This window comes from Meriones unguiculatus, chromosome 6 (genome assembly GCF_030254825.1).
Source record: "Meriones unguiculatus strain TT.TT164.6M chromosome 6, Bangor_MerUng_6.1, whole genome shotgun sequence".
Lineage (NCBI taxonomy): Eukaryota > Metazoa > Chordata > Mammalia > Rodentia > Muridae > Meriones > Meriones unguiculatus.
The window spans coordinates 21,388,986-21,402,827 of NC_083354.1; positions in this window are offsets into that span (position 1 = coordinate 21,388,986).

The window sequence follows — 13,842 nt, forward strand, 5'->3', positions numbered from 1 at the left end:
ATAGAACCCTGGAATCTCTGGAACCCACACACACAAAAAAGCCTCGTGTCCACCAACAATGAGATAGGAATCTCCCGGCTACAGCTAGCCCAGCCTATTTGACAAAAGTTCCAGGCCAGTGAGAGAACCTGTCTCAAACAAAGAAACAAAAAGAAAGAAAGGGGCCTGAGGAACAACACCTGAGGTCTCTCTCACACACATTCACACACACACACACACACACACACACACACACACACACACACGGTAACTTAGGGGGAGCAAGGTTTGTTTTGTCTCGAAGTTCAAGAAGACAAATGTACTTCCAAGGGTGCATTTCCCTTGGAAGTCATGGCAGCAGAAGTCTTGAGGCAGCCGGCTGTATTCAGTTCACAGGCAGGAAGCAGAGATGGATGCTGGTGTTCCGCTCACACTCCCTGTTTTCTCCAGGCTGTGTGTCTCCTGCCCATGGAATTGTGCCACTCACAATCAGGGTAGGAGTTCCTACCTCAATTAACTCAGTCTGGAAAACTGTCTCACTTGTCCCGGAGTTTTTCTCATTGGTGGTTTTAGCTCCTTTCCGGCTGACACGTGATATGAGCCGTCAAAGGAGTCTTGTAGGCAAGCTACCTCTTGCTAAACAAATTCTTCTCAGCCGTCAGGACTGGTGATGGAGAGCCCTGCACACGTCCACTGTCAGCTGGAGGCTCCAGCCGAGGTCCAGTGACGCCAGTGTTCTCTGCTAGTTCAAACACTGTCAGCTTTCCTGGGGGGTGGTCCCTCTGGGGCCTCTGTAGCTGTCACCGGCAGCCTAAGCCAAGTCCTAGCCTTGCTCTGACCTTCCTAGCGGGGCCTTCCTCTGGAGTTGGTGTTGGGAGGAAGTGGTGAGCGGGTGCTGGGAACACTGGGAATGGTGTCTGTAATATGGCCCGGATAACAGAGCCATCCAGATGTAGGCAATTTTGACTTTGATGTGAGCAAAATTACATAGAATTAGAGAACAAAAAAGAGCCTGTGATTTGGGCTGAAAAGCTGCCAAACAGGCTTTCTAAACAGAAAATCGGAGACATCCAAATACTTGCCACCACCAACTGGCAAAGGCCCACAGGCCTGACTCTTGCTGAATATCCAGCCTCATCTGCCTGTAGCTCAAGCCATACCTCCAGCTCCCGGCTTGTTGGGACCTTTCCCACACCTTGCTTATGCTGCCAGGAATCCCCCCGCAATACACACACACACACACACACACACACACACACACACACGCACATGCACATGCACAAGCTCCTATACCCAGTCTAGCTGGCCCTGGACATCCCCATGTCATACTTCAGGAGAGTTGGGTGTCCTATTGTCCCTGCTATTGTCCCTCCTTTGGTTACTACACATTTCATTAAATCACGGTCAGTCACCTTTCTGCCTTCTCCCCTATTCGGCTGAATAATCCCTGAAGGCTGGGACCAGAGCTGCAGGCCCACAGCTGCTTTCACAGAGCTGGCCCTGAGCCAGCACCTGAACACTGAAGTGTGTGTCTTTATTGATAACTAAGTAAATGTCTGTGGGATGTCTTTGTTGAGACACAGTATCGTATCAGGAAGGTTTGTCTTCAAACTTGCTCTGTAGCCAAGGCTGACCTTAAACTCCTGATTCTCCTTACCTCTGCCTCTGGCTGCTGAGTGTTGAGATTTCAGGCATGTCCCACTCCACACCCTGCCCCATACCTGGCTTTATATAACACTGGATAGCAAACCAACTGAACTATACCCACTGGGAGTTTTCTGGTGTGTGTGTGTGTGTGTGTGTGTGTGTGTGTGTGTGTGTGTGTGTTGCGTTATGGAGTATGCAGCCACAGTGTCCAGAGTGGTACATTTCCATGCCAGAGGAAGTCAGCATTTGGATAAACACTGAAGCTTATATAATTTAGACTCTTTTCACAGGAAGAGAGAGAGAGAGAGAGAGAAATGAAAGTATAAAGTTTCCAAAAAGCCAGTGCCACAGAAGCAGAGGCCTAGGCCATTCTCGGGACATAAGGAAAGGGGTCCTTCCATGAATCTGTCCCCACCAGCTCATGCGAGGACTCTGAGAACATTTCTGCTGGTGAGATGGCTGGGGAGAGGAGAAGCAGGCCGAGGGGCATTCTTCCCAGAAAGCTCTTTCTCTTCATCTCTGCCATTTCTGTTGAGACATGAGAGTGGCAGGAATGAAGGACAGAAACATCACAGGACCTTAAATGGCTCCCCAGACCTCGCCTTTCCAGGGCCTTCAATCTTAGCCTGGAAGCCTTGGGGCCTCACTCAGCTGCCTGGACTGCTGAAGAAGTCTTTGTTCTTGTAGAGGACATAGGTTTGGTTCCCAGCAGCACATGGTGGCTGACAACCATCTGCAACTCCAGTGTCCTGACGCCCTCCTCTGGTCTCTCTGGGTACTAAATGCACAAGATATGCAGCCATACAGGCAAAACACCCACAACATAAAATACAGATAAATCTTAATAGAAGTCTTAAAAGCAGACTGAGGTTTGAGCCATGCTGCCCAAGAGTAGGATGAAGCTCACCCCTGCTCTAACCCTGCCTGAGAGCTGGGATTTGAAGGGAGGGATGGAGAGACATTAATCCAAGGACTTCACCCGGCCTCACAACTCACTTCAAATACTCAGGTCTTTGTTGCCACTCCCAAGGACCCTGCAGGTTCCCAGACATTGTCCTGCCTCAGACGTGAGGCCTTTGCCCACACCTTCCAGGAAGGGTCCAAACTCCGCCGCACCCTGCTCTTCAGCTTGTTTATAGCGAAGCCTTTCTTCCCACATGCTTGAAGTCTTGGCACTTTTTACCATCTGCTGTGGTTACCCAGTTGCCTCTTATTTCATCCCCCAGACATCAGCTCCGTGGACCTTGGATCCAGGGGCCCTGGATCCACTCATCTTTGTATCTTTCTTAGCACCAGATATGGTGTCTTGTTGTAGAGGCTGCTTAATTCTTGCTGAATAAATGAATGCGTGGATGAACAAGGTTTAATGGAAGGGCAAATATTATCTAGCACGGTAGAGGTTGGAATAAAAAACGAAATAGAGTTTTGCAGAGTCCAGAGTCTATACAGCTGATCTCTAGGGGATGAAATAAGAGACAAACTGGGCAGGAAGTGTTAGGAATGCAAACATATGGGCAAAGAGGGCTTGCAATAGGCAGGAGGATGGGGGGTACAGAATGGCTAGGGAGCACAGCAGAGATCTGGGTGAGCAGGAATAGCCAGGAGACTTTAAAGACCAAGAATTTAACAAGAGCAACTATAGCTGGTAGAGTGTGATGGAGTCATTTCTCCCCATCATCGTAAATCCTTAGCTAATGCCAGCTGTCCCCTCAGGGACCCCATCCCAAGGAAAATAGCCATGTGGTGCATGTGCAGGAAGCCAGAAAGGGGTCAGGGAATCCATCCTCCCACAGAGCTCATTCCTCAGAACTGGGTCTCTGAGAAAAGAGAAATGACTCAAGCCACCCATCATCCTGGATTCATGAGAACACCAATGGTGCTGAGTATGATGGTGCATGCCTGTAGCCCCAGCACTCAGGAGGCCGAAGCCAGCTAAGCTACAACAGGTCAAGAGACTCTGTCTCAAAAGGTAAAATAAAATTTAAAATAATATATTAATTGTCTGTAAAATGTTATGGGGATATAATGGCTTTTCCTTTCAAAAACAGAAAACCACTTTTAATGACCATTGCTCAGAGTCCAATGTGTGTGGGGGGGGGGGGAAGAGGGGTTCCTTCAATTTATGGACCGTGTTTCCCAAGGACTTTTTCAACTCCGTATCACTTGATAGGGTCCAAGGTGACATCCAGAAGTTTGTTAGCTCTTGTCACCATGCTGCAAACTGACCTAGTGGGAATGAGCAGGAAGCTAGATAATAAAAAGACCTCTGTTTCAAGATTGTGTGAAAATTTCACTCTGACTGCTTGGGGCCCAGTGCTGCTGTGCAGGGAGGTGAACAATTCCCAGCCTCACCCCCACTCCTCACCCAGCCCCACCCCTGCCCCGACACCCATCCTTGGAGCCAGCACATCTCATCTTTCTTGGGCACTGTGCAGATCTGGTTCATCGGAACATCCTTAGTTGCCTCTGCGGTCTTCATTTGGTTTCAGCTGGAGAGTAGGGGGATGTCTGTCTGGTGTGTGGAGGTTATAGAAACAGCTGGCTTAAAGATTGACGACAAAGAACAAAGACCACAACGTGAGAACCTGAAACACAGTTTCTAAGGACAGAACAGACAGAGCTATTTATAGTGCTGTAAAACTCCATTGGCCCATAAAGCTTAACAGGCCCTCAAAGTACAGCAGAGGGGGGCAGGCCAGACATCAATAGCCCAAGAGATAACTAGGTTCCTTTTCCATGTTCAAGCTCACACAGAGATAATGGTTTGTCCTCCCTGTGATGGCCTTGAGTCAACAAGAAAAAGCTAGGTTGGGTTGTGTTGGTTGCTAAGAACTGTGCAAGTCCCTGGGGCTTAGCATGGCTGTTAGTGTATTAATAAGTACAGCTTTGACCCAGCCAGTCCCTCACAAGATCAGGCCTATTGAGAGTCCCTCACAGCAAGAGGGGTGGGGAGGGCCTTGAGACCCACAACTAGGATTCCAAACACTCCTGCCTAGGCCCCACCCCAGCTACATGTAAATGAATCCACTGCAGGTGACCTCAGGAAGGCATTAGGTATAAAGGAGGTCAAGGTTAGCTGAAGGGGAAACTCCGTCTATGCGGCTTTAATGGGTAGTTACCAGTGCCAGGGTGGGACATTCCAGCGATGAGAGTGTTGTAAGTTACCCAGGGTCCTTCGAGTAACGTCAGATAAACTTACTGGTTCAACAAGTTAAACACGGGTGAAATCATTGCTTTGATCTGTACTGATGCCCTGTCTGGAGTGATTGGTCATGTGTTCGCATCTCCCCCGGAAAATTAACACTAAGAATGCCATAAGCAAGGCATTTAAAACAACAGTTACAGATGATAGCAAGGTGAAGCAACAAACTCATTCAGGCCCAGGTTCAAATCTAGCCTCAGCCTAACCAGACCACTGATATAGAGTCTCACACACACACACACACACACACACACACACACACACACAGCTCTGAACCTAAGCTCCTTTAACTGACCGCTAGGAACAGAAAGGGCCCCCTCCCAGAAGGGCTGGGCAACTTAAAGAACACTATGAAGGGTTAGGAGATGGCTCCACGGGTAAGGAGCTTTCCATGCAAACGTAAGGACCCTTACAAGTACACATCCCCAAAACCAAAAGAAGGGGGCAGGGCTAGAGGCTGGACACAGGGGTCACGCTAGAGGTGGCACGTGCTTGTGCTTGTGCTTGTGGCTTGGTAGAGATGCGAAGATACCGCATTAACCAGGCAGCCTAGCCTGCTTGATGAGTTCTGGGCCAGGTCAGGGACACTGTCTCAAAAGAAAAAATAAAGTGAATTGTCCCTAAAAACAGCAGAAGTTGACCTCTGGCCCATGTACGAATGTGCACACAGCCAGCGTTTGTCTGGCCCTGACAAGGCTGGGCATGAACAAGCAAGAAAAGGCACAGACCGAAAGCCTGGAGCCCCTGCCACAATGCGGGGCCACCAAGCACTGAAAATGAATAGTTGTTACCAGACGGCTTGGGCCCCCACTGCCATGATTCCCTGCTGTCTGCAGAAGCTTCTCAGACACCCCCTTAGTGAATGGGACTGCCATCAGCAGTCCCCAGGAATGATGGTCAGCCGAAACAATCATCTTACAAAGAGAAAAGGGTTGTTTGAGCTCTCGGTGCAGCCTGTAGTCAGTCGGCTCTGTTGCTGTGGGCCTACAGCAAGAAACTGCATCCGGTAGGAAGCTTCCGGCGGAGCAAGAGCCTGGTCACATCAACAGCCAGGGAGCAAGGAGGAAAGGAAGAGCTGAGGTCCCACAGGGCCCCACTTCTCCTTTTCCTCAACCTCAAAACCCTGGGGGACCAAGCCCTGAGGCCTTCGGGGGCTGCCAAGGGTCTAAGCCATAGCATAGTGCCTTCATGTCCATTTGGAGCCAACATTCCCCATATGCCACATCCAGCATATGCCACAGCTCAGGCAGACCAGGTTCAACTCCATCTTTTCCCTGTGTGCCTCATTTTCTGGAAAAGGGAATGATGTAATGCCTAAAAGGTTGAATTATAACTCTTTAAAAATTGTGTTTATGAACACTAAATGTAAACTACTTACATATAATATTTACATGTGTGTTTGTTTTATGTGTAATATATATATATATATATGCAGCCTATTACGTCATGCAAACAGAACATGTGACTGTCTTGAGTAGAGGGACTAGAGCAATGGTCAGTGGCTCCCAGCACATGCTGCTCTTACCGGGGACCCAAGACTGATTTCCAGCGCCCATGGTTGGCTCACAAACAACTGTAACTCCGGTTCCAGGAATATGACACCTTTTTCCGGGCCACCGAGGACATTGTGCTTGGGTGCTTATACGCACAAATACACAGACATACACGTAATCTAATATTGACAAATGTTATCAACGAAAATGGATGTACTTATAGAACACTTCTGAATAGTTCAATGGAGCACACAAGTCTTCTGAAGAAGCTGTGGCTCTTCCCTTCAAGGACCATGGAAGTGGGAGGAGTTTGAGGGGTTGGGAATCATCAGTGGACTATGAAGCCCTTTCTTGGGTTTCAGGAAACCCTGACTTGTGACGGCACAGGGAAAGAATTCAGGGAAGGAATTCCCTCTGATATTCTATATAAACACACACTGCAGCAGGGCCTGACCTCTCCTCTCTGTAGGAGATCACTTGTTCCTATATTTTGTTTTCTTTCTCCTTTATAGGACAATAAATCACTAAGATGTAACATGGCTTCAGAAGTCAAAGATGGCCCTGGGGGGTGGCTCAGTGGGAGAGAGTACTTGCCACACAAGCCTGACAGCCTGAGTTTGGATCCCCAGAACCCATGTGATAGTGCTGAATGTAGCAGCTTACATCTGCACTCCCAGCACTTTCACTGGGAGGCAGGGGGGAGAAACAGAAGACAGAAGCTCGCTGGGCAGCCAGCCTGGAATATGTGTTGGAGCAGCAGAAACGAGAGAGAATCTGCCTCAAAACAAGGAGAAAGATGAGAACTGACTCCAGAAAGTTGTGCTCTGACCCCCACGTGAGTAGTGTGTCACGTATGAGCCCACACTCACACCCATATCTTACACACAAAAACACACAACAGCCAAAGGGACATTATTTACATTTTTTGTTGTTATTCTGTGTTGGGGGGTGTTTGCAGCTCATAGGTAGGGCAACCTCAGCTGTCAGCCCCTTGCCTTCCACCTTGTTTGAGACAGGGTCTCTTGCTCACTGCTTCCTACACCAGGGTAAGTGTTCCCAAAGCTTCCAGGAGCTCTGGAGTCATGGCTTTATGTGCTACTGTATCCAGGTTGGCATTGCTCCTAGGGACCTAAACACAGGTCTTCATCCACTCACAGAAAGCACTTTATCAACTAGCCCTCCTCCAGCATTCCATTCCTAGCTGTCTCTGCAGATCCTGTGTCAGGGAGCTCATGCTGTTCAGATAGCTGATCCCACACTCTTGTGCATGTAGGCTGCACCAATTAGACTTGGTAAGCTATACAAAAAAAGATGTAAAAGTGGGGAAAAACAGGCTTTGAGGGTCCAGGTAAAGTGGGAGGAAAGGAGTTGATCAAGATACGTTGTATATACATATGGAATTATCAAAAGAAAATTAAATTTTTCTAATATTTTTCCTTCTTACTTCCCAAAGTTACAAGGTTAAAAGTTTAGTGTATATAGTTTGAATGTTATTTGAAAAAATAAAAAGCTCCCAAAGCGTTAGCACTAGAATTTCTTTGAATTGGGCCAAATTTGCACTAAAGTATTTGATTAATCAAAGTAGGTTGGCCGAGGGATGAGAACTAAAGGTTTGCGTGGCTTTAGTTTTCCCTAGGATGTACATGACTGGTAGCAGATCATAGATAAAAAGAAGATTTGGCCTGGGAAGGCATGTAGCTTCCTGAATAGGGTGCTTCTCTAGCATGCACAAAGCCTTTTACTTGACCCCCAGAGCCACATAAGCCAAGCCATGGTGATGTAGGTTTGCAAGGTGGAGGCTGGAAGATAAGGAGCTCATGGTCATCTTTGGTTTCATAAGGAGTTTAAGGCCAGTCTGATAAACATGAGACTTCATAAAAAGGAAAGGGAATGAGGGAGGAAGGAAGGGGGGGGAGAGAGAAAAGGCTGGAGAGAGAGAGAAAGGACGGGAGGGAGGAAGGGAGGATAGACACTGCTATAGAGCAGAGGGATTAAGCAGAGGCATCTGTGAACATCAGAAGCCCCCTGTCCACACCTCACATCCAGCCTTTGATCTGATGTAGACACACAGTTGTCCTGTGCTGTGTTTTTCATTCCTGAGACCAGCTGCCTGGGTCACTTATAAATGGAGAAGCAGCGCTGACATCATAAGGTGTCTAGTTTCAGTGTTCTTGCTGGGAGTAGCTCGGCAGCAGGTGGCCCAGTGTCCCCAGGCTACCCAAATCCTGGACAAGTGCTGCCGTCAGTCCTCAGCCATCCATCTCCCCGGGCTTATCTGCAAGTCATCATGGAGGCTGAAGAGCTGTGGTAGCCAGTGGGCACCAGTGTGCGTAGGATCTCACACTTCCCCCATGCCCAGCAGGCCCTCAGTACAACTCTTATCCCTTGTCACCAAGTCTTCATGATGAGCTTAAAATCGCCCAGGGATGAACCAGGAATGGTTTAGCCTAGCTTGGCCATTGGCTTTCTTGCCCTGCAGTGGCCAACATGTGGGGGCAGAAAAGAACTTGGTTTGCTTCTTTGTGGAAATGATGGCAACAGCCAGGGCCAAGCACAAATCCTCTGAGTGTCTGGAAGATAAAGCCTCCCTGCAGGGGACCGAGGGACCCTTGACTAAGCCTGTTTGGGAAGCTACCATATCTCACAGCTGCCAGCCACTGCCACTTGAGCCTTGGCACTCTGCATTGCTCACTCTGAAGAAGCCAGCATCACATAGAGACACTTCAAAAGCTATGTAGGGGCAGCAGATGGCTCGGGAGGTAAAGATGCATCCTGATGGCCTGACTTAATCCCCTGAGACCCCGTGATGGAAGGAGAGAACCGACTCTGGAAGTTGTCATCTGAGCTCTACATATGTGCTTGGTACACCTGCCCCCTGCACAGACACACAGACACACGCACACATGCACGCACTAAATAGAGGAAAAGGTAATAAAGGTGTTTTGTTTGTGATTTTGAAGAAGCCCTACTGGAAAGCCCGAATGGACAGAAGCTTGAGACCCCTGGCTGGCAGCCACTGGGGACTTGCCATTCACAGAGAAGAAGCTTTGTGAGCCAGTAGCTGGAGCTTCAGCGAGCACCGAGCTAAAGCTTCCTGAGTGAGTCTTGGCCACAAAAACAAAACCAGAAGGACCTTTCTGGCTGAGGATGGATCTCACCCTTCTCTTCACCTCTGCCCATGAGGCCCTTCTTCAAGTGTCCTTGATATCTCCAAGTGTCCCCACCGTGGTTGTCCTCGCCTACTGGTACTCTCAAAAGGGAGGGAGGTAATGGACAGGATCTCAGGTCGATGCCCTCCAACTCCATGTGCCCAGAGTGTGAGAGGTGAGAGAGATTACTACCATTATAGGTGGTCCCTGTGACAAACTTCTTCCATGTCCTTCTCAGAGCTCAAACAGGCTGAACGTCCAAGTGGATTTTGTCTTAACTCTGTGAGCTGAGCGAGGGAAGGAGAGGCAGAAGGCAGGCTAATTCATTATTCATCATTTGCTATGTGCTCACAAATGTTTAATGAGCTAGTGTGGCATGCCAGGTACTATGCTAGCAAAGGAAAGCCGGTGTGGAAGGGCTGACCCTAACTTTAGGGGATTGATAAGCCCTGGTGTCAAACTTACGGTCCAGGGGTCTTCAAAAGCACCCATCTCTGCCTTCCAAAAATTGCAGGCTAGGGCTGGGAGTGTAGCTCAGTTGACAGAGTGATCACCTAGCGTGTGCAAAGCTCTGAGTTTGAGCCCCAGCACTGTACAAACTGGGTGTGATGGTGCACATCCATAATCCCGGCATTCTGGAGGTAGAGGCAGAAGAATAAGGATAAGGACTTCAACATCATCCTTAGCTATAAAGCAGGCTGAATGTCAGCCTGGTCTACATGAGACCCTGATTCAAAGGAAAAAAAAAAAAAAAAACCGTAAAAGATAAGCCATCGTATTCTACTATCCCGTGTGAGCGAGGACTTCACAAGCTAAACGTTCATGGGAACAGGCATGATTAAGTAGGAGCTGTCGTGGAAATGCCATGTCATTAATTATGCCATGTGTGGCTGCTCACGTTCGTCAGCATTACGTCATGAAACTACAGCATCAGGAAAGCTCTGCAAAGAGATGCATAGTGAACACTGTCGGCAAAGCGGCCCGCGTTCTCAGTCCGTGTGAGATGGGCTCTGCCCGCAGGGCGGCTGAGCAGGCGGCCCGTTCTTCCAACCTAAAGCCCAACTGGTACAACCTTTTGAGATGCTGTTGCAACCGGCAGATGGGTGCCTAAGGGATGGTGGAAGCCACCTACAACCCCATAAGTTGTGTAAGGTGTCAATAAGAGCTTATTGTTTCGTGATGAACCAACTCCAAATGAACCAGCTTGATATTTCTCATGATTTCTGTGGGTGAGAGTTCCAGAGTAGCTCGGCTGCAGGCTCTGGCTCAGGGTCTCTCACTAAATCACAGTCAGCGTGTGATGGGGACTGTCTGAATGTATGCTGGGGCTATAGTGTCTGCAGCCACACCGTGACCAGCCCCTGTGAATGGCAAATCGGTACTGCCGCCCAAAAGCCTCAGTTTCTCTCCATGTGGACCCTTCCACAGGGTTTCTTTTTCCTGTATGTGTGTGTATGTATGTATATATATATCTGTATATATATATGTATGTATACATATGTATGTATATGAGTGTATGTATATTTGTATACATACATTATGTATACATACATATATGTATATAAAGATCCTCCTGCCTCTGTCTATTGAGTGCTGGGATTAAAGGCATGCACCACCACCCCTGGGCCCATCTTTGATTTTTAAAGACAGGCTTCCTCACTGGCCTAGTCCTCATCAAGGAAGCAAAGTTGACCATCCAGCAAGCCACCTGTCTCTGCCTCCCAAGGGCTGTGATTACAGTGAGTTACCACCATGCCTGGCTTTTCACATGGGTTCTTTGGGTCAAACTCGAATTTTTATGCTTGAAGAGTAGGAACTGACTGAGCTGTCTCCCCTACAGGCCTTCATTTGTGATGTGATACTGACTTCTCTGGAGTGAGCAATGCAAAAGACAAAACAGTGCTTTTTAGGGTCTAGCTTCAGTCCTAATTGACTTCAGCTATATTCAACCCTTTACACAGACAGAATTGGTTTTCAATGGGGGAAGGCTTTTTGCAGGGGTACCAGGAGGCATGGGACCTTCCATGTTGGAGTTCCTCTAGCCGTTTTCCTCAGCCCCACTTTCCACTCTACATAGCTCCACGGGGTAAGGTCATTCCCATGCCTGCATTTATCCTTTTTAAGTTAGAGCTTTTTAAATCTATGCCTCTAGTGAGGGCTTCCTCCTGACTGTCAGACCCACATAGCCAACTGCACAGTGAATACTTTAGTTAGATGCCAATCTCCCTCTGTGGAAAATAGGATTTATTGCTTCCTGCCTCACACTGGCTCCTGCTTCGTATTCCCCATCTCAGTCTTTATTCTGTCGTCCAAGCCAGAAGTCCAGCATAATTGTCCTTGATGCCTCCCTCTCCCTAGGGGCTTCCATCCCTCGGTCAGCACGCCTCGAGCATCCTTCTCCTAACACAGCTCTGAAGAGCCTCACTCCTCTGGTCCATTCTCACTGCTGCAATCTCCACAGCCTGCCACCCAACCTCCTTGTCTCCAAAATTCCCCGCACTCACTTAATCACATTTTTATTATGGGATACTTAAGTTTAAGGTACATAATTATACTTTTCAAAAAGCGTAGTCTGGGTTTAGTGGCACACGTCCACAATCCCAGTTACTTGGAAGGCTGTGGCATGACTTTCCTAGGTTCAAGGCCAGCTTCGGCACTGTAGTGAGATCTTGTCTCGAATGAAAAATTTAAAATTAATGGACTGAGAGATGGTTCAGTTGGTAAAATGCCTGCATCACAGGGACCTGTGTTGGTGCCTCAGAACTCACATGAAAAGCCAGGTTTGGTGACAAATGCCTGTACGCCCAACAGTGGTGAGACGCGAAGGGGAGACCAGTGGATCCGGAAACTGCCAGGCCAGCTAGCTTGGCCTGTGTGGTGAAGTTCCAGGCCAATGAAAGATCCTGTCTCACTCAAAAGGTCACTTGAGCACTGACATCTCAGGCTGTCCTCCGAACCTACACACACACACCACACACGGGTGCACCCGCCCTCTGTCCCTGTGACCACACGTCACACACTCACACCTACAGTAATCGGGAAAATCAGGGGCCGGGAGTGGATGCAGCTCAGTGAGAGGGCCCTAGGCTCCATCTCCAGTACCGGGGATAGCGGAGGGAGCCTGCTTACCTGGGTTATGGGTCAGCTTGAATTTTGACTGCATAATGTTAACGTACTTAGACGACCTTAGGTACGCCCTCCAAATAAGGAATCCAGATTGATCACTTGATTCCCTTCATGTGTGCTCTAGATCCCAAGGTTCTGGATTCCAGTATCTATCTATGACAGGACATGCCGTTCCCCAACCTGACACTCAGAGCCCTGAGTCCCCCAACCTGACCTCTTCCTGCAATTCTACAGAAGAACCCACCCGTGTTCCCCTGGGTTCTCGTCATAGCTAGCCATTCCTGTGGAAAAGGCATCGAACTGAAAACACCCTCCCTGCATTGGGTCAGTGTCATATGCCATGTCCCTCACCTCCCAAACTGCATTTGTTTCTTTGTTGTTTGTTATTCTGGGCCTCGGAGTCCCTCCACGCTGATGCCTGCTTCTTCTCTTGCATCCCCTTCCTACTTCCAAGTCTTCAGTCTTTGGTATAAGCATACCTTCCCAACCATTCTGCTCACAATGGTCTTATCTCTTCTTGCATTGAAAGTATGAGTGCCCTCCCTTGCACTGGTGATTAATTATCCCTCAGATCTATAGCTCAAGCTGTAGCTATCCATAGATAGATAGATAGATAGATAGATAGATAGATAGATAGATTATATATGGATGTGTATGATATCCATATATGTGAATACATATCCATTTCTATCACATATCTAAATATATATCCATATATATCATACTGTCTCCACATACAGAATACAAACCCCTGGAGAAGCAGAATTATATTGTACATTTTCCTTCCTAGGAATTGTGTAAGCAGCTAAGTGCTGGTTAATAACTGTGGAGTAAGAATCTATTCAGCTTTGAGCTCTTTCTAGATAATGCTGGGGCTAATAAGTCCAACCTCACAGGAGATCCTGAGAACTAAATGAGAAACTATTAAGGTCCGAATGTGAAATTCCCCTCCTCTCACCAGCTCATGGGTTTGAGCACTTGGTCCTTACTTGGTGACACTGGTCTGTGAGGTCATAGATGTTAGGGTTCACACTCAGGATAAATGGCTGGCTGAGGTGCCTATCTAACATATCAAAGAGGACACAGGCCACCAGGTTCTCCCAGCTTCTCTCAACACTGTTGCAGAGTCACCCCCAAGCCCCTCACACACCCTAAACTCTTTTTTTTTCACCCTAAACTCTTTAGCCCCAGGAGCTGACTGGGTTTTCCTCCGCCCAGCCTCTGATTTCTTTTTTAACTCAGCCAG